This window comes from Oryctolagus cuniculus, chromosome 12 (genome assembly GCF_051225735.1).
Source record: "Oryctolagus cuniculus isolate XC-2025 breed Fujian yellow rabbit chromosome 12, ASM5122573v1, whole genome shotgun sequence".
Classification (NCBI taxonomy): domain Eukaryota; kingdom Metazoa; phylum Chordata; class Mammalia; order Lagomorpha; family Leporidae; genus Oryctolagus; species Oryctolagus cuniculus.
Genome location: NC_142878.1, coordinates 34,224,978 through 34,249,138, shown reverse-complemented (window position 1 = coordinate 34,249,138; position 24,161 = coordinate 34,224,978).

Sequence of the window (24,161 nt, the reverse complement as noted above, 5' to 3'; positions counted from 1 at the left end):
AAACTGCATTTCTCAGAAAACACTTGAATGGATACTTTTTAAAATGTCCTTTTCTTTATAATAAGAACAATCCACATTTGGTTCACACAAATTTGCTTAATGATTTCTTCACATAAGAATGTGGAAGTCTACAAACTGGAAAGTGTCTGGAGAATAAAGAAGTTATATAAACACATTGTGACTATTCTAGCAGACACCTAAGCAACATTTAAAGGATAGGTGAGTCTGTTTCTCCTTATTATCTGTGAAATAGAAAAATTAATTGTGCACATGTGAGATAAATGCTTCATTAGAATCAACTGGGTAAACATTGAAGTTTTGTTGTTGAACAAACTTCTTTTTTTCTGTTTCTGTTTCTACTATGGTGCTGATGACTTTGTACTTATTTCTTATCGTTTCAGTTTTGAATAACTGATAGAAATCAGTATAATATGGTCCATAAGGGTTGCTTTGCACTTTCAGATTGATGGCGTCCCTCTTTGGGAGTTGAGGTAAATGACTTTCCCTGAGAAACTACCACTTACTATTTGGTAAAAGGTCTTCTCTCTGCTATTCCAAACACCCAAAGTCTCAGGGTTGGAATGAATTATTTTTCCTTTGCAACAGGCATCATTGTACCTTGATGCCTGTTGTAAACCTGTGGCTGATGGATGGATGTCAGCCAGAGAGTTTCCATGTGGTAAACTGTAAAGCATATGTGGAAAGCAGGAGCAGCAGCCCATAACGACACATTCGCCTCTTAAAACTCATCAGCTTGCATAGCTGATACATTTCTCCTTGACATGAAAGAATTAAAATTGCTTATTAAACTATTGCATGAAAATTTATTATAAAGGGACAGCATTGCTTATATTTTTTATTTAGCAGGGAGAGGGAGAGAGAGATAGCTCCCTTCCACTGGTTCACTCCTCAGACACCTGCAAGAGCAGGAACTGAGGTAGGGCTGGAGCCAAGATCCAGGTACGTAATCCAATTTTCTCATATAGGTAAGTGATCCAGTCACGTTAGTCAACACCTGTTGCTTCTCAAAGTCTGTAGTGGCATGAAATTAGAATCAAGAATCAGAGCAAGACATTGAAACCACATATCCCAAGGTGTGATTCAGGCATCTTAACAACCAGGTCTAAACACTGCCTTGCATTATTTTTTTTAAATGTTTTACTTTTTGCAAACCAGGAAAGAGACTAAACGAAAATATTTGTTTTGTAGAGGTAATGCTATTGCAGTTAATATCTGCCCACTTACTAAAGGTGAAATGTTGACTAACGATGTGTTTTGTTTTTTAAATATAAACTAAGCTGAATACAGTGAAATGAAAAAGCAGGTTTATCTATCACAATTTCCAGGGAGCAAGTTTAATGAAGTAATATATAGCTTCCTTCTCAAACTGCCTTCTCTCACTTTCTGCCTCACTTTTTCTCCCTGTTCTCATTTCCTGAGTCTTCCATTTTAGGTAATTAAAATAGAATGCAAAGGAAATAAATCAGAGTATCTGGTGACAATAAAGTCAAGAGTCAGAGCAAGGTGATGCTGAGTGTGATCTTCCAGAGATAAATATTGTAACAGCTACTCACATATCAAATCCCTTTCACAACTTTCAGTGAAGCACAGTGAAAAACCACAGCTCCAGCTCTTAGTATAATAAGGAAAGATGCACTGGAGATGTAAAGAAAGAATGAGTTTTGGGCTGGCATGTGTTATAGGTTAAGCTGTTGCCTGTGATGCTGGCATCCCATATGGGCATCTATTCAAGTTCCAAATGTTCTACTTCTCACCCAGCTCCCTAATAATGTGCCTGGGAAAGCAGAAGAGGAGGTCCAAGCCCTTGGGCCCCTGCATCCATGTGGGAGACGCAGATGAAGTTCCTGGATCCTGACTTTAGCCTGGCCCAGCTCTGGCCGTTGCAGCAATCTAGGGAGTGAACCAGTGCATGGAGTACATGGAAGATAATTCTCTTTCTCTCTCTCTCTCTCTCTTTCTCTGTAACTCTGCCTTCAAATAAATAAAGTAATCTTAAAAAAAAGAAAGAATGAGTTGTTCACATAGCAAACTGTTGAAACAGACACCTCCCACTTAGGGAAAGGAAAGAGAGTTAAATGTAGACCTTAGTCTTGAAAGCCAATAACAGGCCTGAAACCTAGAGTCAAATAGGGTCTATCAGTCTTCCCCAGCCCATTACATTGGTACTCAGAATTTGGCTGAGAAACCATCTCCATTATCCCTCCCTAAACCTCCAGTACAAAGTGGAGCAAAGGTCTAACTGTTGGAGAGATGGAAAGTGAAACAAGAACTTTCCCCTGCAGTGCAGTGCCAGACCTACTAAGGTTAAACCAGCAACAGATACAGTCCAAAGGCCTCTATCTGTATATCCAAAGTCTAGATCTTCCCTAGCATAGGTGGAGACATACACTCTAGAAGAATGGATGAGTGTTTCAGGCTGCATTAACCCTCTTGTCGATTTGTGTACATCCCAAAAACAGCACAGGGCCATGTGGATTTGAAATTCAGGTGGAACCCACTCAATGTCAAACTAGGTAGTCAAGGGACTGCCTTCATCACCTATTTCCTAATTGGGAGCTGACGGCAGGGAGAAACACTCCAGGATAGCAGGGTACCAAATTAAGTAGTACTATGTTTTGGATATAGAAGCAACCATCATTGGGAAGATTCTAATGGTCACTGTAACCAAGATATCATCTAGAAACAGAGCCCTTGCAATCACCCTATTCCTATATGAAGACCCAAAGCACAAGTCAATTGGACTTGTATACTGCTAACATTGCCTGTGGTTGTTTGCATTAGACTTGAGATGCAAGCCCTCCTCACCAGCAGGCCACCCATATCACATAAAAAAAAAAAGAAATCTAACATTTGCAGCAAAATTGATGAAACTGGAAATCATTAAGTGAAGTGAAATAAACCAGATATTGACAAATATGTTGTCTTTTATATGTAAATTTGTTTTAAAAGTAGTCAGTTTGTACTTAGAAAATGATTTGTAGAGATTGGGGGAGGGGATAATACTGGGATGGTGGATAACAGATACTACAGCACAAGTTCTAGTATTCCAAAGTATAGTGGGATGACTTTGGACCACAATATGCTGTGTACAGAATGAGAAGAGAATATCTAGTGAAATACAGACACAAAGAAAGGTAAGGAAATAAAAAGACTGGTTCCCCAATTTGATTGATTTATGCTGTGTAAATGTAGTAAACATTGTACTATGTCCTATAAAAGCATCGAAGTATTGCATGTTAATGACTTTTTAAAAGACTATAATTTTTTAAAGATTTATTTATTTACTTGAAGGTCAAGAGTTACACAGAGAGAGAATGAAAGGCAGAGGGAAAGAGGTCTTCCATCTCTGGTTCACTCTTCAAATGACCGTAATGGCCAGAGCTGCACCAGTCTGAAGCCAGGAGCCAGGAGCCAGGAGACAGGAGCTTCTCTTCTGGGTCTCACACACGGATTCAGGGGCCCAAGGACTTGGGCCATCTTCTACTGCTTTCCCAGGCCATAGCAGAGAGCTGGATCAGAAGTGGAGCACTGGGACTCGAACCGGTGCCCATATGGGATGCAGGCACTGCAGGCAGAGGCTTTACCCACTATACCACAGCGCTGGCCCCAGAGAGAATATAATTTTATCAACAAGAAATGTATTTGTGATGCTATAGGTTTAGTTTTAGATCACTACAATAAAGTGGATATTGCAGTAGAGCAAGTTACATGATTTTTTTTTCCTTTTCCCAGTGCATTTAAAATTATATTTATACTGTACCATTGTCTATTAAGTGTGAAATAGCATGTTTCTAAAAAAATAAATGTCTATATCTTAATTCAAGCACACTATTTTTCTGAAAAATACTAATTATCATTTGAGCCTCAGCAAGTCATGATTTTTTTTCTGGTGGAGAGTCTTGCCTCTGTGGTGATAGTTGCTGGATGATCAAGATTGTAGTCACTGATGATTGGAGTGACTATGGCACATTCTTAAAATAACAATGGTGTCAGTCGCATCACTGGATTCTTTCATTCACAAAAGATTCTCTACGGCAGGTGATGCTACTTAACAGAATTTTCCCCACGGTGGAAATTCTTATGAAAAGTGAAATCAATTCTTTCAAATCATACTTGTGCTTTATCAACTAAGTCTGTGTAATATTGAGCTTTCTTGGTTGTCATTTCAATCATGTTCACCAGGAGTTGAGTTCTATCCATCTCAAGAAATCCCTTTTGTTATTAATGTGAAGCGACTCCTCATCTACTACAACTTTCTCATGAGATTGAGTAATTCAATTATATCTTTAGGTTCAACTTGTGACTTCTGTTAGTGTCAACATTTTGACCTCTCATGAGTTGCATTTGTCTTAAATGTAACCTAGAATAGTGAATCAGTCCTAGGAAATTTTCATTTTACTTGGAAATATCCACCAGAGAAATCACTATCTATGGCAGCTACAGTCTTATGAAATGCATTTCTGTTTTTTTGTTTGTTTGTTTGTTTGTTTAGGATTTACTTTATTTGAAAAGGTTCAAATATGGAGAGAGAAGGAGAGATTGGAGGGGACAGGGAGGAACCTCTATCAGCTGGTTCACTCCCCAAATGGCTATAACAGCCAGAGCTGGGCTGATCCAAAGCCAGGAGCCAGAAGCTTCTTCCAGGTCTCCCATGTGGGTGCAGAGGCCCAAGCACTTGGGCCATCTCCCACTGCTTTCCTAGGTGCATTAGCAGGGAGCTGGATTGAAGTAGACTGATTGGGACTCCAACTGGCACCCAAATAGGATGCCAACACTGCAGACAGAGGCTTAATCTGTGCCACAAAGCCAGCCTCTGAAATGTATTTCTAAAATAAAAAGATTAAAAACTCAAATTATGCCTTGATTTATGGGTTGCAGAATGAATGCTCTATTAGGAGACATGAAAATAACAGTAATTCCTCGTACATCTTTGTCACTGCTTTGGATGACTAAAGTACATTTTAAATTAATAGTAATATTTTGAAAGTAATCTTTTTTCCTGAGCATTAGGTCTTAACAGTAAGCTTAAGATATTCAGTAAACTATGTTGTAAATAGATATGGTGTCACTTAGGCTTCACTGTTCCATATACAGGGTACAAAGTAGATTTATTGTAAATCTTTGTTGCCCTAGAACTTTAGAATAGTAAATGAGTGTTGGATTCTACTTAGTCACCAGTTTCATTAGTCCCTAACAAGAGAATCATCCAGTCCTTTGAAACTTTGAGGCCAGGCACTAACTTCTCCTCTGTAGCTATGAAAGTCTTAGATGACATCTTCTTCCAGGCTAAGGCAGTTTCATTTACATTGAAAATTTATTGCCGGCGCGGCTGCTCAATAGGCTAATCCTCCACCTAGCGGCGCTAGCACACCGGGTTCTAGTTCCGGTCGGGGCACGGGATTCTTTCCCGGTTGCCTCTCTTCCAGGCCAGCTCTCTGCTGTGGCCCGTGAAGGCAGTGGAGGATGGCCCAAGTGCTTGGGCCCTGCACCCCATGGGAGACCAGGAGAAGCATCTGGCTCCTGCCATCGGATCAGCGTGGTGCGCCGGCTGCAGCATGCCAGCCGTGGCAGCCATTGGAGGGTGAACCAACGGCAAAGGAAGACCTTTCTCTCTGTCTCTCTCTCTCACTATCCACTCTGCCTATCAAAAAAAAAAAAAAAAAGAAAAAAGAAAATTTATTGTTTGATTTAGTAAACTTCACCAACTTCCTTAGCTATGTGTCCTGGGTAACATATCGCACCTTTTACAACAGCCCTTGCTATTTCACCTTGCACTATAGTAAAGTTGATTTTGTTTCTTTTTTTTTTTTAAAGATTTATTTATTTATTTAAAATTCAGAGTTACACACAGAGAGAAGGAGAGAGAGAGAGAGAAAGAGGGAGAGAGAGAGAGAGAGAGAGAGGTCTTCCATCCACTGGTTCTCCCCCCAGATAGCTGCAATGGCTGGAGCTGGGCCGATCTGAAGCCAGGAGCCAGGAGCCTCCTCTGGGTCTCCTGCAGGGGTGCAGGGGCCCAGGGACTGGGGCCATCTTCCATGCTTTCCCAGGCCATAGCAGAGAGCTGGATTGGAAGTGGAGCAGCCAGGACTCAAACTGGAGCTCATATGGGATGCTGGCACTGCAGGCGACGGCCTTACCCCCTACACTACAGAGCCAGGCCCCTGATTTAAACCTTATGAACCAAACTCTTAAACCTTATAAACCAAACTCAGATAGCTCTGAAATTTCTTTTCAAACTGTTCACCTCTATCAGCCTTAACAGCATTGAACAGTGTCAGGGTCTTAACTAGACTCTGGCTGAAGGGAGTATTATAGCTGACTTTATCACCTATCTAGACAACTAATTTCCCTGTTTCCAATGTGCCTTGTGATTTTGTTTTACATATAGTTGGAAACTGGAAATTGAAATCTAAAATGAAGATTCTAGAAATCAGATTCTCTTCATGTCCCAGAGTTTTCTGGCTTTATTTTCTGAGTTTTTGAAAATTGTTGTAAGCTGTCTCTAGGCTGCAAATCACCCTTAGAACCCAAGGTTTTCTGAGGCGTTTTCTGGGCCTGTGCCTTCCCCTGGACTTCCACAATGACTTTCCAAGTTTCCAAATATACTCAGTTGCTTTTGAATAGTCTACTCTTCAGTATTTGGCTCTCCAAGGTAGAAAAATGGATAAGGAGATGTACTAGCCATTTTGATCTCCTGAAAAATTACTGCAGTTGGTGCATGGGGGGCGCGGCAACAATTGGTGGAGAGGAAAAGATAGCCTGTGCCATTTTTGTAACTTGTCTCTAGGAGATTAAAATGAAAGTAACTGTACTTTGGAAATTAGGCCTACTTGGGTGAAAATATTAGATAGTACTTCTCTATAGAAAAAGTGACTCATAACTGTGCAGCCAAGTAAAATGCAATTTTATTAAGAAATTAATTATAAAATATAATTTTCTGAAAAACAATGATCTAGAGCATGCTCATTATTATTATAAGAACATAATAAGGCTGCTATCTCATACAATAGTGTATAGATATGCCAAAATATTTTCAAGTAGAAAGAAACATATTACAATAAATACATCCAATACCTTTAAAAGAAAATAATGTTTTCCTTTTTACCACCTTATGAAAATTAAAACACTTAATTTTTTCGCATTAACTGTGTATTTAATTAAAACTAGATCAGCTAATTAGAGGAAAAAAATCAGTACTAGGAATTTCTGATGCTTATATCCAGAAAACAAATAAAAGGGAAATATTACTTTTGTAGTAATTCTGATCATGCTTGAATTTATTATAAGAAGAGACATTTAAATGCTGCCCTTCTCAATGTTATAATGTGAGGTGTTAGGAGTGTTAGTATGCAGTTAGGAAATGTGCCGTGAGAATAAGGAATCAAGTATTTGAAACCTGATATTCACTTTTAGACAAAAGACATTGCCCCAAGACTATGAAAATATTGATAGTTAGGGAGCACATGGATCCCACACCCACAGGTAACCATACAAGAAACTAGGCTCTGGCATCACACAGAGCACACCACAGAGCAGCATATCTCAAGTGCTCAGCAATTGATCAGGTAGGCAAAATCTGTCTTAATTAGTCAGGTCAACAACATTCTCAACGTTTGTTAAACTGATCAGAAACCATGACAGCTACACAAGAAACAGAAAAAAAGAAAGCAGACCCCTTATGTATCGAAACTACATAGAAGAATTGATCAATTGATAAGCCATCCCCATATAAGCTCTCAATACCCAGACCTGATGGACCCCTCCCTTGGGGGACCCTTACTGCAAAGCGGAGTCTGTTCTCAATAAAACCTACTTTCACTTGTTTTGCTCACGTGTCATAATTCTTCATTGTAGTGGGACAAGGAACCAACTCTGAAATCCTATAACAATGACACTTATTTCTGGAGTAATTGGAGGAGAGGACTTGAGAAGCCGGTGAAGCTTAAAGGATTTTGATATATGGTTGCTCTCTATTCTTCTCTTTGCAGGAATATATTTCTTATTTTCAAAGAGAAGTTTCTTTCAGTTCCATTTCTAAATATGTCACTTACCTGTGTTCCTTTATATCATAAAACAACAATGGCAACAGCAACAGAAGTGAGTTTTTTTCTGCTCAAAGCAAATTTAGTTTCCTGAATTTCTTTCTTAATGTCTTTGCAAACTTCAGCATATTCATACATATATACCTGGTTCTTTGATTTCATGTGTAAAATTTGACCTATGGGTGAGAATAATATACTTTTATCTTTATGTTCCTACCTACCACACTCCTCACATGAAGATACTCATATATTTGTTGAATACATAAGCAATCAGATGAGTAAACAAAAGAGCAAAAAGACCCTCAGCCTTATGGAGTCCAGGTAGAGTGGAAAGGTTTTTACTAAATTGTAATGCATGAATCTAAACATTAACTACTAAATATAAAAGATTATTTATTTAGTAAAATTCAACCTGAGATCATTTAATACTGAAGGTTTTTTTAGGTTATTATTTTCCTATTTCCATGCACTATTCTTTTAAAGTGTCATTATACCCAACCCGTATTTAAGGAGTAGGAAGTTGTGTTCCACCTCCTTGAAGGTGGAATATGTACAGAAATTATTTATAATTCCTCTACAGAGAGATTACTCTCTTTTTCTTTCTTTCTTTCTTTATTATTATTATTATTATTCATTTATTTATACAGTAAGTAAGTTATTTGGATCAGAACTCATGTGTACTTGTTATTTTTCCTGGTTTATTATTCTGTCCTCTCCCTCTCCCTCTCCTTCCTTTCCTTCTATCTTTAAAATGTTATTCAAATAATTTCATCTTCAGCCATTGTGAGCAGTCAGTTGACTTCTGTGGTCCATCATTGTAAGTATCTATCTCTGTTACTTTGTTTTAGAACTTCCTCGGTTTCTAGCACTTTAAAATGCCCTAGATTCAAACTCATCTTGTACATTTTCTGATGCAGTTTCAGAATCGATCATTTCTCTAAGGAGCCATGATAGCCTTTATTGGAGAATAGTATAAGAAACCAACATCTGGCAACAGGGCATATTCCTTGCTACTGACATGTTCTTGTTTCCTGGCTCATTCATCTGACACAGAAAGGACATACAAAAAAGTATACTAACTTGTGAATATACTAAAATTGCAGCCATTTATACCTGTAACCATTTATATCTGTTAAGTATTAAGTAAAACATGTGTTCCTATTAATGTTTCTAACATTATCTCATGGATCATTTTACTCCTCCTCCCCTGGTTTATTTATAATATCCCATTCAAACAGTGGGGACTCTGGTTACTGTCTTCTGACAGCTATTTAATTAATCTTCAGTTCTTTTATGCATGTGTGGCAATATTATGGGTTTAATTGTGTCTCCCAAAATCAAATTTTGAAGTCCTAACCACCAACACTTCAGGATATGAACTTATTTGGAAATAGTGATTTCAGATCTAATTATTTAACTGAGGTCATAGGTAAGGAAGACACTTCCATAAAACACTATGACTGATGTTTTCATGGAAGAGAAAAATTGTCACAGAAACTCAGACAGGCAGACCACTATAGTAACATTTTTCAATATTTCCCTGATAAAGCCAGGGGACTGGCAGAAACTAGAAGAGTTCTGGATTAGAACCTTCCATGGTGCCTTCAGAAGGGGTATGTACTTATTGTCACACTGATCCTCTATTTTTTGTTCCAAAACTGTAATAAAATAAACTATAGTAGTTTAAAATACCCAAGTTGAGGTATTTTTCATGGTAGCCCCAAGAAACTAACATAAGAAATATCAGAATTGTTAACCTTTTATACTATGGGGAAATGATTTTCCAGCTAGCATAAAGCAAGACTATACATTGTATCTTGAACTTAATTCTCTTCAAATCCACTAATTTCCAAAATTATTAGGTCAGCATCCTTTTCCTAACTCCTTTCATTGGAATTGCCAGACAATTGTAAAACAATTAGATTGCTTTGTAACATTCTTAATTTCTTCCTATCTTATTCACTTTTTTAAACCATTTCTTTATAATTTGCAGACAATGAGGTTTAATCTGGGATGCAAACTTCTGAAAGGTTTTAATAAACAGAAAGGGTCATTTATTCAGTTGTACAATATTATATAGAGCAGTTTTATCAAGACATTATTCATGAAATAAGTCACTGTGTTTCCTTTATTCAAAGTATCCTCCTCATGATATCTGCCTGTTATACCCCTGATAACTACATCCTAATCTCTTTACTATTTCTATTTTTATCTTATCCAGAATGTCATACTGGAATTTACATTAAGTATACTGTTCATGTTAGTTTACTTCACTGAACAATATGCATTTAAAATGTCTTCATATATTTTTTACTTATTGATAGCTCATATTTTGTCACTGAATAATATTGCCTTGAATGAATGTGTGATATTTTATTAATTCAGTCACCTCCTGAATAACATCTTAATTGCTTGCAGTTGTTAGCAATCTAGAATAAATACTATATAAACATTAGTTGGTAGGCTTTTCTGTGGACATAAGTTTTCAGGTAAGTCAGATAAATATGTCGGTGTGCAATTGCTGGATCACATAATGATATTATATTTACCTTAGTAAGAAAAGTGCCAATTTGTATTCCAAAGTAGTTATTTCGCTGTGTATTTCCAGCAGCTATGAATGTTTGTTACTATTCTTCCTCATCCTTGAATTGGAATTGCTAGGATTTTGTTTTGTTTTGTTTTGTTTTGTTGCTATTCTAACAGGTACAGTGGCATCTCATTATTGTTGAATTTTGAATCCCCAATGGCAAATGTACTGAATATCTTTTCTTATGCACATTTGCTAAGTTTTAGCAAGGTAACTGTTCATTGTTAAAACAGTTTTCAAATTTTTAAGTTTTAAGAAATCTGCATTTTGGATGTAGGCCGTTTATCAGTTGCATGTTTTATAAATACTTACCCCCAGTCTGTGGTTTCTCCTTTTATTCTCTTCATGGTGTCTTTTCTAGAACAAAAGTTCTTAATTACAATCTAGTTCAGCTTATCCATTTTTCCTTTCATGTATTACGATTTTTTCCTGGATTTTCTCTAAAACTTGTATGGTTTTCTATTTTACATTTAGGTCAATAATCCATGTTGAGTTAATATTTGGAAAGGTGTAGGATCTGTATTACAGACTGCTACTTCTCCATTGAATTGCTTTCAGTTATTTTTCAATGAACATTGGTTTATATGTGTGTGTGTGTGTGTGTGTGTACTTCTAGGCTCTGCTCTCTCCCATAGCTTTATTTCTCAGTTCTTTGCCAGTCCCCAATTTTCTTTAAACTGTACTTTTTAAGTAAGTCTTAAAATTGGATAGTGTTGTTTGTAAAAGAATGGGATCCCTGAGACATCTATATTCTCACCTCTACAATCTGTGCCTATTTTAGGTTTCAGCACAAAAGAGAAAGTTGTAAAGAGTTGAGTTTAAGACTAAGATATCAGTGGCTAGCATTGTAGCATACCCAGTTAAGCTGCCACCTGTGACCCCGACATCCTATATACTCACCGGTTTGTGTACTGGCAGCTCCATTTCTGATCTAGCTCCCTCCTAATGGTCTTGGAAAAGCAGCAGAAAATGGCACAAGTGTTTGAGTCTTTGCCACCCATGTGGGAGACCCAGACAAAGCTCTTAGTTCCTGGCTTTGGCCTGGCCCAGCACTGGATGTTGCAGCCATCTGGGGAGTAAACCAGTGAATAAAAGCTTGCTCTCTCTCTCTCTTTCTCTCTCTCTCTCTCGTTCTCTGTAAATCACTTCAAAATGTTTAAATGTTTAAAGAAAATGATTAGGGCATTATCCTAGATTACTTTGATGTATCTCATGTCATTACAAGGATCCTTATAAGTGGAAGAGGGAGACTAAAATTTTAATGTTGGAGGGATATAGTGTGAGAGTGACTGGACCACAATGTTCTGGTTTTAAAAGTTCCAGGGGTCACAAACCAAGACATAGACGTATCCTCTAGGGCCTGGAAGAGACACAACACTGAAATTGGACATTCCTTAAAGCCTTCCAAAATATTGCAGCACTGAAAATATCTTGATCTGGGGATGGTGCTGTGATATAGCAGATTAAACTGCAGGCTGCAACACTGACATTCCATCTAGGCATAGGTTCAAGCACTGGCTAGTCCACTTCTGATCTAGCTCCCTGCTAATGCACCAGGGAAAGTAGAGGAAGATGATCCAAGTCCCTAGGTCTCTGCCACACATCTGGGAGACCAAGATGAAGTTCCTGGATCCTGGCTTTAGTCTGGCCCAGCCATGGTTGTTGTAGCCATTTGCAGAGTGAATCAGTGGGTAGAGGATCTCTGTGTGTGTGTGTGTGTGTCTCTCTTTCTCTCTATATAACTCTGCCTTTTCTTTTTAAAGATTTATTAATTTACCTGAAAGGCAGAGTTACAGAGAGGCAGATGCAGAGAGAGGTTTTCCATCTGCTGGTTTACTCCCCAGATGGCTGCAACGGCAGGAGCTTCGCTGATCTGAAGCCAGGAGCCAGGAGCTTCCTCTGGGTCTCCCACATGGGTGCAGGGGCCCAAGGACTTGGAGCATCTTCCACTGCTTTTCCCAAGCCATAGCAGAGAGCTGGATCTGGAGTAGAGCAGCTGGGACTCAAACCAGTGCCCATATGGGATGCTGGCCCTGCAGGCCAGGGCATTAACCTGCTATGCCACAGCACCATCCCCAATAAATAAATCTTAAGAAAAAAAAAAAAGAAAAGAAAACACCTTCACTTACCTCAATAAGACTGATTTGGGACAACCGACATCCAGAATGCTAATAACAAAAAAAAATTTATTGAAAAAATATTTTATTTATTTGAAAGGCAGAGAGAAAGGGAGAGACAGAGATAAAAAGATATTCCATCTGCTGGTTCACTCCCCAGATGGCTGCAACATCCAGATCTAGGCCAGGGTGGAGCCAGTATCTGCCCCAGGGTCTCTACCAGGGGTGGCAAGAGCCCAGTCTTCTGCTGCCTTACCAGGTATGTTAGAATGGAAGCTGAAAGGGAAGTGATGCAGCTGGGAATCAAACATAGCATGCCACCACGCCAATCCCCCAAATCATTATTTGAGGTCACCTAGATGTGGTAATGTGTCAGAGCAACAAAATAAAATGAATACAAGAACTGCTACTCATGCATGTTTGTTCTTCTTTCATAGCATACTGGCTATTTTAGGTCTTTTTGCTTTTACTCATAAGCCTTATAAATACTTTGTTGATACCTCAAGTATAAGTGGCTTGGATTTGGGTGAATTGAACTGAATCTATAGATAATGTTGGGAAGAATTACTGGATCAGCTATTTCATGTCCTTCACCCACATACATTAATATCTTAAATTATTTAGGTCTTCTTTAATTTCTTTCTGTTATTTATTATTTTTAGTTTATATATGACTGTCCAATTTGCTTATGCTATATTAAGTGATCTTATTTAATTTCAAATTTAAATTGTTCACTGTTGCTGGTATACAGCAAAACAACTGTTTTAATCCTATTCCCTGCTACTTTGCTAAACTTGATTATTAGTAACAGGAGGTTAACTCCACCTTCAAATAATGCTATATAGCACTTTACATATAGTTCAGATACCTAGTAGCAAAATTTTTTTATATTATTGTCATTTAGTTCCCTGATAAATATAATCACCCAATACATAGTTGCTATAGTTTTTCTAGGATTTAAAAATGTATTTATTTACTTTATTTGAAAGGTAAAGTGTATGAGGGGGTTCTCTTATGTGCTGCACACACTCCCAACAACAACCAGGGCTGGGCCAGGCCAAAGGTGGGAATCAGTACTTCAATGTAGATCTCCCACATGAGGAATGAGGAAGCAACTATTTGAGCCATTATCTGCTGCCCCTCCTAAGATGTGGATTAGCAGGACATGGGGATCAGGAGTGGAACTTGGACTTGAACCCAGACATTCTAATGTGATATATGGGCATTCCAAGCAATGACTTAACCAATATACCAAATACCTGTCATATTATTATTATTATTATTATTAATATGAAGATAGAGTCACCCATTATAATAATCAAGAATGAGAAAATAAAATATTTTATTTTATCTGTAAACATTCTTTCTCTGATATTTTCCCTTTCTTTCTATAGAACCAAGTTTCAGACTTGCAACATTTCTTTCTCTGTGAATAACTTTTTTAAAACATTTCTTGCAGGGCTGATCTATTGTCGAATCCTGCAGCCTTTGTCCTAGAAATTTTCTGTTTCCACACTTACAAAGGACAATTTCACTGGCTATGTGATTCTAGATTAGTGGTTTTTTTTTTCTTTCAATATTTTACTCTTGATTGCATGATTTCCACTATAATTCTTTTCTTTCTTTCTGTTTAGAAAAGGTATTTTATTTCTCTAGTTTCTTTTAATATTTTCTCTTCATGATTTTCTGCCACTTGAATGTATGTCTGCATGCAGATTCTTTTTGAATTTCTATTGCCAGGTATTTTCTTTGGGTCATTATTATTTCAGCACTTGTTCTGAGTCATCATTTATTTCTTTTCCTTCTAATAATGCTTATATTTAGAAAGGATTGTATAGCTCTTGGTTATTGTGTTCTGTTTCTTGCATTCTGTTTTCTCTTTGCTCCTCAATTTGGGAGTTTCCATTGGTCTATTTTCTTTTTTTTTTTTTAATTCATTTGTGTCCTTGAAAGGCAGAGCTAGAAAAGAGAAAGAGAGAGAGAAACAGGGAGGGCAGAGAGAGAGAAGGCTCTTCCATTCTCTGGCTCACTTCCCAAATAGTTGCAACAGCTAGCTAGCTGGGGCTGGACCAGGCTGAAGTCAAGAGACAGAAGCTTCATCATTTCTCACATTGGTGACAGGGGCTCAAGCACTTGGGACATCATCCACTGCTTTTCTCAGGTGCATTTAAAGGTAGGTGTATGGAAGTGGAGCAGCCCATAAGGGATGCTGACACTGTAAGTGGTGCCTTACAGAACCTTACTGATCTACTTTTAAGTTCATCTATCTTCAGCTATGTTCAGTCCATTGATGAGTCCAAACAAAGCTCTTATGATGTTTTAGAAACCTAGAATTTCCTTTTGATAATTTCTTAATATCTGTAGCTTTCTTTTTATAATGTTTAATTTTTAGACAAAATTTTTGTTTTTTTTTATTTTTTATTTAGTAAATATAAATTTTTCAAAGTACAGTTAATGGATTACAATGGCTCTCCCCCCATGAATTCCCTCCCACTCACACCCCTCCCATCTCCCACTCCCTCTCCCATTCCATTCACATCAAGATTCATTTTCAATTATCTTTATACACAGAAGATCGATTCAGTATACATTAAGTAAATATTTCATCAGTTTGCACCCACACAGAAACACAAAGTGTAAAATACTGTTTCAGTACTATTTATAGCATTACTTCACATTGGACAACACACTAAGGACAGATCCCACATGAGAAGTAAGTACACAGTGACTCCTGTTGTTGACTTAACAATTTGACACTCTTGTTTATGGCGTCAGTAATCTCCCTAGGCTCTAGTCATGAGTTGCCAAGGCTATGGAAGCCTTTTGAGTTCACCAACTTTGATCTTATTCCAACAGGGTCATAGTCAAAGTGGAAGTTCTCTCCTCCCTTCAGAGAAAGGTACCTCCTTCTTTGATGGCCCTGTTTTTTCCACCGGGATCTCACTCGCAGAGATCTTTCATTTAGGTCCTCTTTTTGTTTTTTTTCCAGAGTGTCTTGGCTTTCCAAGCCTAAAATACTCTCATGGGCTCTTCAGCCATATCCGAATGCCTTAAGGGCTGATTCTGAGGCCAGAGTGCTATTTAGGACATCTGCCATTCTATGAGTCTACTGTGTATTCTGCTTCCCATGATGGATCGTTCTCTCCCTTTTTGATTCTATCAGCTAGTATTAGCAGACATTAGACTTGTTTGTGTGATCCCTTTGACTCTTAGACCTATCAGTGTGATCAATTGTGAACTGAAATTGATTACTTGGATTCCTCAGAAACCTGAATATAACCCTACCATTCAACCCAGCTATACCACTCCTTGGAATTTACCAAAAGGAAATGAAATTGGCAAACAAACAAGCTGTCTGCACATTAATGTTTACTGCAGCTCAATTCACAATAGCTAAGACCTGGAACCAACTAAAATGCCCATCAACAGTAGACTGGATAAAGAAATTATGGGACATGTACTCTATAGAATACTATACAGCAGTCAAAAACAATGAAATCTGGTCATTTGCAACAAGATGGAGGAATTTGGAAAACATGCTGAGTGAATTAAGCTAGTCCCAAAGGGACAAATATCATATGTTCTCTCTGATCAGCGACAACTAACTGAGCACCAAAGGGGAAACCTGTTGAAGTGAAATGGACACTATGAGAAACAGTGACTTGATCAGCCCTTGTCCTGACTGTTGATGTACAATGTAATACTTTATCCATTTTAGTATTTTCTCTTTGTTTTGTTCTAGTACTATTGGTTGAACGCTGTGATTAACACACAATTATTCTTAGGTGTTTACATTTTAACTGAAAAGTGATCCCTGTTAAATATAAGAGTGGGAATAAGAGAGGGAGGAGATGTACAATTTGGGACATGCTCAATCGGACTTGCCCCAAATGGTGGATTTAGAATCATGCCAGGGGTTCCCAATACAATCCCATCAAGGTGGCATGTACCAATGCCATCTCACTAGACAAATATATTTTAAACATTTTATTAAAGTACAACATGCATGAAAAGAAATGCACATAAGTGCTCAGTGAATGAGTTTTTTGTCATCTGATCACAGTCATAACAACACTCAAATTAAGAACAAAGCATTACTACCATCCCGAGAGTCCTTACTATTCTCCATAATTTCATTCATATTTTATACTTTTATATTATAGCCATTATCATATCAATCACAGTGAATTACCTTCATTTGATAAGTTCAATATTTGGGTCTAGATTAATTTGATTTTGATGTATTTTTTAAATCCACAAAGTATATTTTCTTTACATGCTTTGAAATGCATTCTTTTTAGGCATGTCATAACTTTCTTGATGTTGTGACTGATGAAATCAAGATATGAATCAGGTAATCATGATTGAGATAAATTGTTCTTACGAAGGAAGGGTTTATACTATCATATCTAACATTTAGTTGTGTTTAATGTTCGACATAATTCTAGGAGGCAGAAGCTTTAATTGTTACAGCATCTCTGTATTTGTCTCCCTTCCTGATGTTTTGCTTTCCCGTATAGCCTCCTTAGAGAGTTTGTGTCTTGCAATGTTTGGATTGGTATCCAGTCTTTTATGTCAGACTTGCTGGTGTAATATTAAGGTGTGGTGGAGGGGAAGCTTTATACTTCCATTTTAATAAAATCTTTGGTATTCCTGTAGTGGCATACATTTCTTTCTACTGTGGTTAGGCAGGAAGCCTAGAGGAACCTGGAGTAGGTGAAAAGTACTTCCACCAGGTGAGACGGGGCTTTGGAGCCTTCTTTCTCCCCTGAGGAGAAGGTCTTTGTTATATACAATACTCTTGATGCACTTCAGGATGGTTCCTCTTATCTTTCCTCTATTAGAAGCAAGAAGGTATCTTTGTCGGATCCTCATAGAGAGAACATTGTCAGATGTCTGGAAGGAAGGCTACAGGAAAATACAAGGGATCCTCACAGGCTCTGGTCCCAGGTATTTCTAACCCTTATAACAGTGCAAATTCAGATCAGACAGTTTGTTAAAATTAGCATTAAGGATCCTACCTAGTTAGGACTTCAGGCAAGTGTATCTTGGTTGTCATTGTCCAGATTCACTTCCTTCTCCAGATTTTGGGAGAAACCTTAATTCCCTGTTTTATTCAAGAAAAAATATTTATTTCAGTTATAAGTTTTTGTTGTAATGATCGGATCGAGTACATAAAGGAGACAAAACCCTCTCATTGATTTTTAATTAGATTTTTTTAAAAAGCTAGCATTCTTATATTGTTGAAATTTTTGTCCTTGATTTGATAAACTTCATCTTCAGAAGGTCATTGCTTTTAAGACTAAGGAAACCTATAACATTGTCTTCCATAGTTCAGAAAGAGTATGAAAAAAGAATTAACTTTTAGAATTATATTATAGGCATCAATTTATGTGTCTTTAACATTTATAAGCATTTTATGCCAGCAAGTACAAAATATGGTTCATGAAGGAATGTATTTTCCCACAAGAGAAAATAAACTTCATATTAAACACAATGTTTCTTAAATTTCTTCCCAATAGAGTCTTAGATAATAATACAGTCTCTTATTCTCTCATCAAAGCCCTCTAGACAATCCAGCAACACTGTGTAGCAAATAACCAAGAATCTGAATTTTGCTTTATATACCTATTTCATGAATAAACTAGCCTAAAGCAACATTTTGTTAGAAACGCTGCTTCTAGTTTTTCAACCCAGAGCACTAGAGTCATGAAATGCAGTTACAGTTTTTACAGTTTGGGATTGATTATAATTTACCAGCCTGAATCTCAGTTTAGTGTGAACAAAATTTTTTTTTTTTTTAAAGCCAATGTTCACTTGGGTTCAATTGTTCTGAACTGTCTCTCTTTCCTCTGGCTCACACTGTGCTGTATTTCTTCAGTGAACACATTCTTCTTCTACCTGCATGACTGTTACAATGATCCCCCTTCTTGAAGGGTCACATTGCTCTCAGAGAATTCAAAAACATTGTTGCTGCAAGAGAAGCATTCTCCCATGGAGCAGGTCTAGGCTTTGTGAGATGTGGGCTGAGAGTTCCAGAGTCATGATGATGTCACAGGACACTGTTTTACAACACTGCTATTATGTTCACTTGAGAGTCTTCTATATGTCATGTTACCTCTTTACCACTAAACCTGAGATGAACAGCTTCTATGCTTGGTGCTTACGAAGAGATCAAAGGCAGAGACTGACACTCAGTTAAGTTTCATTTATTTTCCATATCCTGAAACAAAAACCTATTCTTGGAAAGTAATTGTTTTGCTGAGATCATCAGGTGCTGCTGGTCATGGGGCAGCAGGTCCGATAGAGCTTTTCAGGGCCAGCCTGGGGAGCTCAGGGGCCGAGCGGGATGATGAGTGTCGGCAGCAAAGGAACCACATCAGAGCCAGGAGATCAGTCAATGCCCAGGGCGCAGCCAAGTTCTCGACTTTATTGGGTGGGGAAGAGCTTTTATAGACACAGAAAGGGGGCTGTCCAGGGCACAAGGGAACCAAGCCAACCAGCTGAAAGGTAAGGCAGGACATGAGCCGGGCACGCCCTCAAGGGCCTATCACAGCGGAGGACACATGCTGTTCATGAATACGGAAGTCTCCTGTCAGGCTAGGTACCTCCCCCGGAGGCCATCTTGGATTGTTGGAAACGCTGAGTCACTGGGATGTGGAAGTGCGGCAAACTTGAGCAAAGGCTTAGAGGCCTTGTAGAGTGAAGGCTTAGCAACTTTGTTTACTTTTCGATTGGAACCACCCTTCCCCCCCGCAATCAGGACAGTTCACACACTACTGTACTGTTTCCTTGGTTCCAGTGTCAGGTGTTGTTTACTCCCAGGATGAGAAGTGAAATACCTTTGCTCTGCCTAAAGTCAAGGCATTTCAAGGTTACTACATCTTATCTTGGGAATAGTCCACGCGTTTGTGACTTCTCAGGCCCTGGCTGCTCCTACAAATGTCTTTAGGGGGTCATGTACGATTTCACAGTGATTCACCACAAGCCCTGTTTCTTTCATAAAAATATTTATTATATTTCTTTGTAGGATAAAAGAAAGAACTAGATACTCCCAGAGTTCCCTTAGAGCCTTAGATTTTATAATTAATGTAATTATCTTCACAAGAATGTTAACTTTGGAGAATCTGTTCAGAATTGCTCATCTTATCTCCTCAAATATTTATTAGTTACTGTTTCCTTTATACATTTGTTCAGAAAATAATTACTTAAGCACCGAAGGGAAGACATAGTCTCTCTCCTCATGGAAAACCTGAAAATAATAACAATTCAGTGTACTCATGTTCTGTTAGGAGAAAGCGTTAGGAACCATGGGTGTGCATAAAAAAGCTCATCTAAACCTCACTTGGAGTGTGAACAATCACAAAAATCTTCTCCAGAAGTAATAGTTAAACACAATCTTAAATGATAAGTAGGAGTTAAAAAGACAAACAAGTGTAGGAAGAATTTCTTCCTCAGCAAAAAGTGTATACATCAAGTTTCACCAAAAGGAGAACTCGCGTAGAGTTAGAGGGAAGCACATTATACGCTCAAAACACTTGTGGCACAGAATACAAAAGACTTGAGGTAGTGACGTAGGTGCCAGCAACAGACTTGCAGGAGCAAAAACATAGGAACAATTAATCAGAACCTTCTCTTTTCCTCACTCTTCCTCACTTTCTCAGGTCAAAACTCTGAGGTATTTCTCCCATTATCTTTTTGTTATAGTTGTAAACCATGGCTTGTCTTTCTAGAGTGGTCCTGTTAAAATACTACCTATTTTTTTTTTACTTTACTTGACAGTCTAGAAAATCTTCAAGGACCTAAAATAGACGAAATTACGAAAGGCCAGAAAGTCTTGGTGTTTTCTTCTATGAAGAAAATAACAAAGTGAGACATACGACCCAGCAGGTTGTAAAAAAAGACCATTAATTTTTATAGGTCAGTGTAACGTACAAATATGTGTCATTTTTTTAATTTCTATTTTTCATTTTCTAATGTTAAGCTGGTGGGAGAGCTTAAGGAAACAGCAAGAGAAAAATTGGGGACTTAGAGTCCTGAACCTTTATAAGTCCTAGCAAAATGATGATGGTGATTAAAATGTTTAACTTTAAAAAAATCCTAAATGTAATTGTGATGTTTAAAAATTGTTCAGTTGTTATAAATCTAAATGAATTTCATATGAGTAGAAGTAAAGAAGAAGCCAAATATGGTCATATGCTAGACCCAGGTAGATCACCCTTGACACTATTAACATTTTGGGATAGATACTTGGTGGCAGCCATTCTGTGCATCATAGAATTAGAAGCAGCATCTCTGGCCTCTTATTGAATGCCATTCTCACTACACTCCCAAGTGATGACAAAAAAAAAAAAAAAAAAAAAAAAAAGTCTGGGACAATGACACAGTTCCCTGGTCAAGGAGTCACCACCTAGTTGAGAATCACTATTCTAGGCTCTATTTGAAATTTAAATCTATAAAAATATTACCTACTCCTCAAGGAGTGTAACATCTACTGAGGGAGGAAGATTGGCTATAAACTTATTTTAGTTTACCCAATTCAAATAAGACTACAAGTAGTATCAGGAGAGAAATTTCAATGAACTTTTTTGATAGAACACTAAAAAATCCCAGAGAGAATGAATTTGGAAGAAAAATCAAGAAATATTGTACAGGTAGGGTAAAATCTGACTTGAAAGGTGATTAGACTATCTATCTATCTATCTTTCTATGTGTGTATGTGTGTGTGTATAAGAGAGATGTCAAAAGTTAGAAAATATATTAAGTGTTTGAGAAATGAAAAAATCCATTGCAATCAACTTATTTTAGGGTAAATGATAGGAGGTTGGAAAGATAGGCTGAACGAATATTTAGAAAGAGATTTAACAGTAAGGCGAGAAGTTAGAGTTTTCCTTTTCTTCCACCAAGCACTAAAGTACTAATTGGTATATTAGATCCCAGTGAAAATATTCTTACTTTATGAATATAACTTTTAAAGTTTTAACAAACAATTATAAAACAATAGTATTCTACTCTCCATTACTTAGGTAACATCTTAAAAACCATATATCAGGTTAGTGATGGTCTACAAATGGCAAGTCATGCATCTATAATGATAAATGGAAAGCTTCAGGAATGTTAGCCTCATAAGTAATTTAATTTCCAAACATGGTTTTCACTTTTTTTCTAATGAAAAGATGAGTATTTGAAGCAATAAAGGTAGAAAATTATCTCTAAGATGCTTATGACATGCTACAACAAATAAACAGAAATATAAATATAAGTTGAATAAGGCCTCTGATTGCATTGTGTTATATAGACATATTTTGCATAGATGAATCCAGCCAACAAATAGATTAGACTTGGCTTTTACACATGAACACAGTAGAGAGCTCCTTGGATTTCCTAAGCAAGGACTCAAATTCTTAATTAGAATAGACAATATTTTGGCTGTATGTACTGTGCCTAAATTTGGATAATATTTAGATATTCAAGCAATCAAAAGATTTTATTCAATGCAATTCTACTATGAGTCTTTAAAAGTTAAGTAAGCCATTTTTCTTAATGAGGAGTTCAAAAGTGAAATCAAGCAAGCCAAAAGATACTCTTGTGTCTTGATATTGGTGAAAATGATACTGATCAAAATGTCTACTTAAATGAAGAATTTAGTAATGTATATAATCTTATACTTTCATCTATAGCATTTATATTTATACTTTAAAGATGACATGTCTATTCGTCCTTTCTCTGTTATATTGTATTTCTCCCCAGGATTTTTGATATATTCCAATGGATGAAAATGTGGAATAACCAACTAAAAATGTAAAACATCTCACTTAGTGATGAATGCTGAGACAAAAACAAAGGACAGTTAAGATGTAAGGATTAATGTATAGGGCAAACCATTATGGCATTAGACGGCAGAATTGAGATCAGTGAAACTTTTGCTATAGCAAAGACTTGAGGAGGGAAGGAAAAAAAAATCCCCGTGAACAGATGATGGTACTACTTTCTAGGCAGAGATGATAAATGCAAAAGCACATAGTGCCATGTATGCAGTGTTGGAATCATAGCAAGGAGACACTTGGGAGCTTTTCGTACTTTGTTGATACTATCTTAAAAGTACTGACTTCATAGCGGTGATTCAATAAATGCTTGTTGGATAAGTCCAGCAAACTAGAATACAAGGTGTTAGAGGAGGGTTGTGAAAATAGAGAAAGGAAATTCCACACAGGTCTTATACACAACTTTTTAAACCTTGGTTTTTAGTTTGAGATAAAGAAGAAGTCATTAGAGGATTTGGAGAAAGAATGACATGATCTGACTTATTTTAATAGGAACTTCTTTTTAGACTTTCATTTTCAGAGACTTACAGGGGAAAAAAATAGGAGCAAGAGAGAGATTTGATAGCATTTTTGACCCAGATCCTCAGAGTGAATGCTGTGGAAATTGTCAGATTCTATGTATGTTTTGAAAATGTCAATTGTAGGATTTGTTAACAGATCCATGCATGTCATTTTAAAAAAGAAAAGTCTTCAGTACTTCAGTAGTTTCCTGAGTATTTGCAATAAAGAAATTCTATTTGCTGAGACAGAGACTTGGGAAAGAATGGGTTGGGGGAGTTACAAAATGAGAAATTTCTTTTGGTATGTGTAAGTATTCAAATGTGTATTAGAAATTGTACTGAAAAATTAAATGGAAAACTGAAGATTGAATGCCATGTTCAGCTACAGATATAAAATCAGATGTTCTTATTTTGGATGGCATTTAAAGCCATGTGATGAAATCATCAAGGGAGTAAGGTGGAACTGTCAACAACTGAACTCTAGAGCACACCAAAACTCAGAAGATAGGGTGATAGGAAGGAAGCCACTGATAAGACTGAAGAGCAATGGCCAGTGAATTAGGATTACCCAGATAAAGTCTTGGGAGGATCCTATATTAAGAAGAAAGTAATAAAGTAAAAAGCTTAATAAGGTAAGAACTAAGCAGTCAATTCAATTGAGAAATGGGAATTGACATGGCAACCATTGATAATTTTGACAAAGTTTATTTCATAGTAGATAGGGAAACAAGCCAAAGTAAGAAAGTTTCAATATAGGATGAGAGCATTTATAAATTGCAAATGTAAACAAATAACTTGATATATTTTGATTCAAGGTTACTAGAGAGTTTGGGTGGTTTCTGGAAAAACATGCACTCTGAAGGTTTTTGTTAACATAGATCATGTTGCATCATCTCATATGATCAGGTGAATAACTCAATAAAATAGAAAACTGATCAAACCTGGAGAGAGAATTCATTGTGAAGGTTTTGAACTTGAATGGTTTAGAGCAGTTATGATCCCATGAAGGGTGGTTTCTTTTTTTTTTTTTTGAAGGTTTTTATTTAATGAATATAGGTACAGCTTTTAAG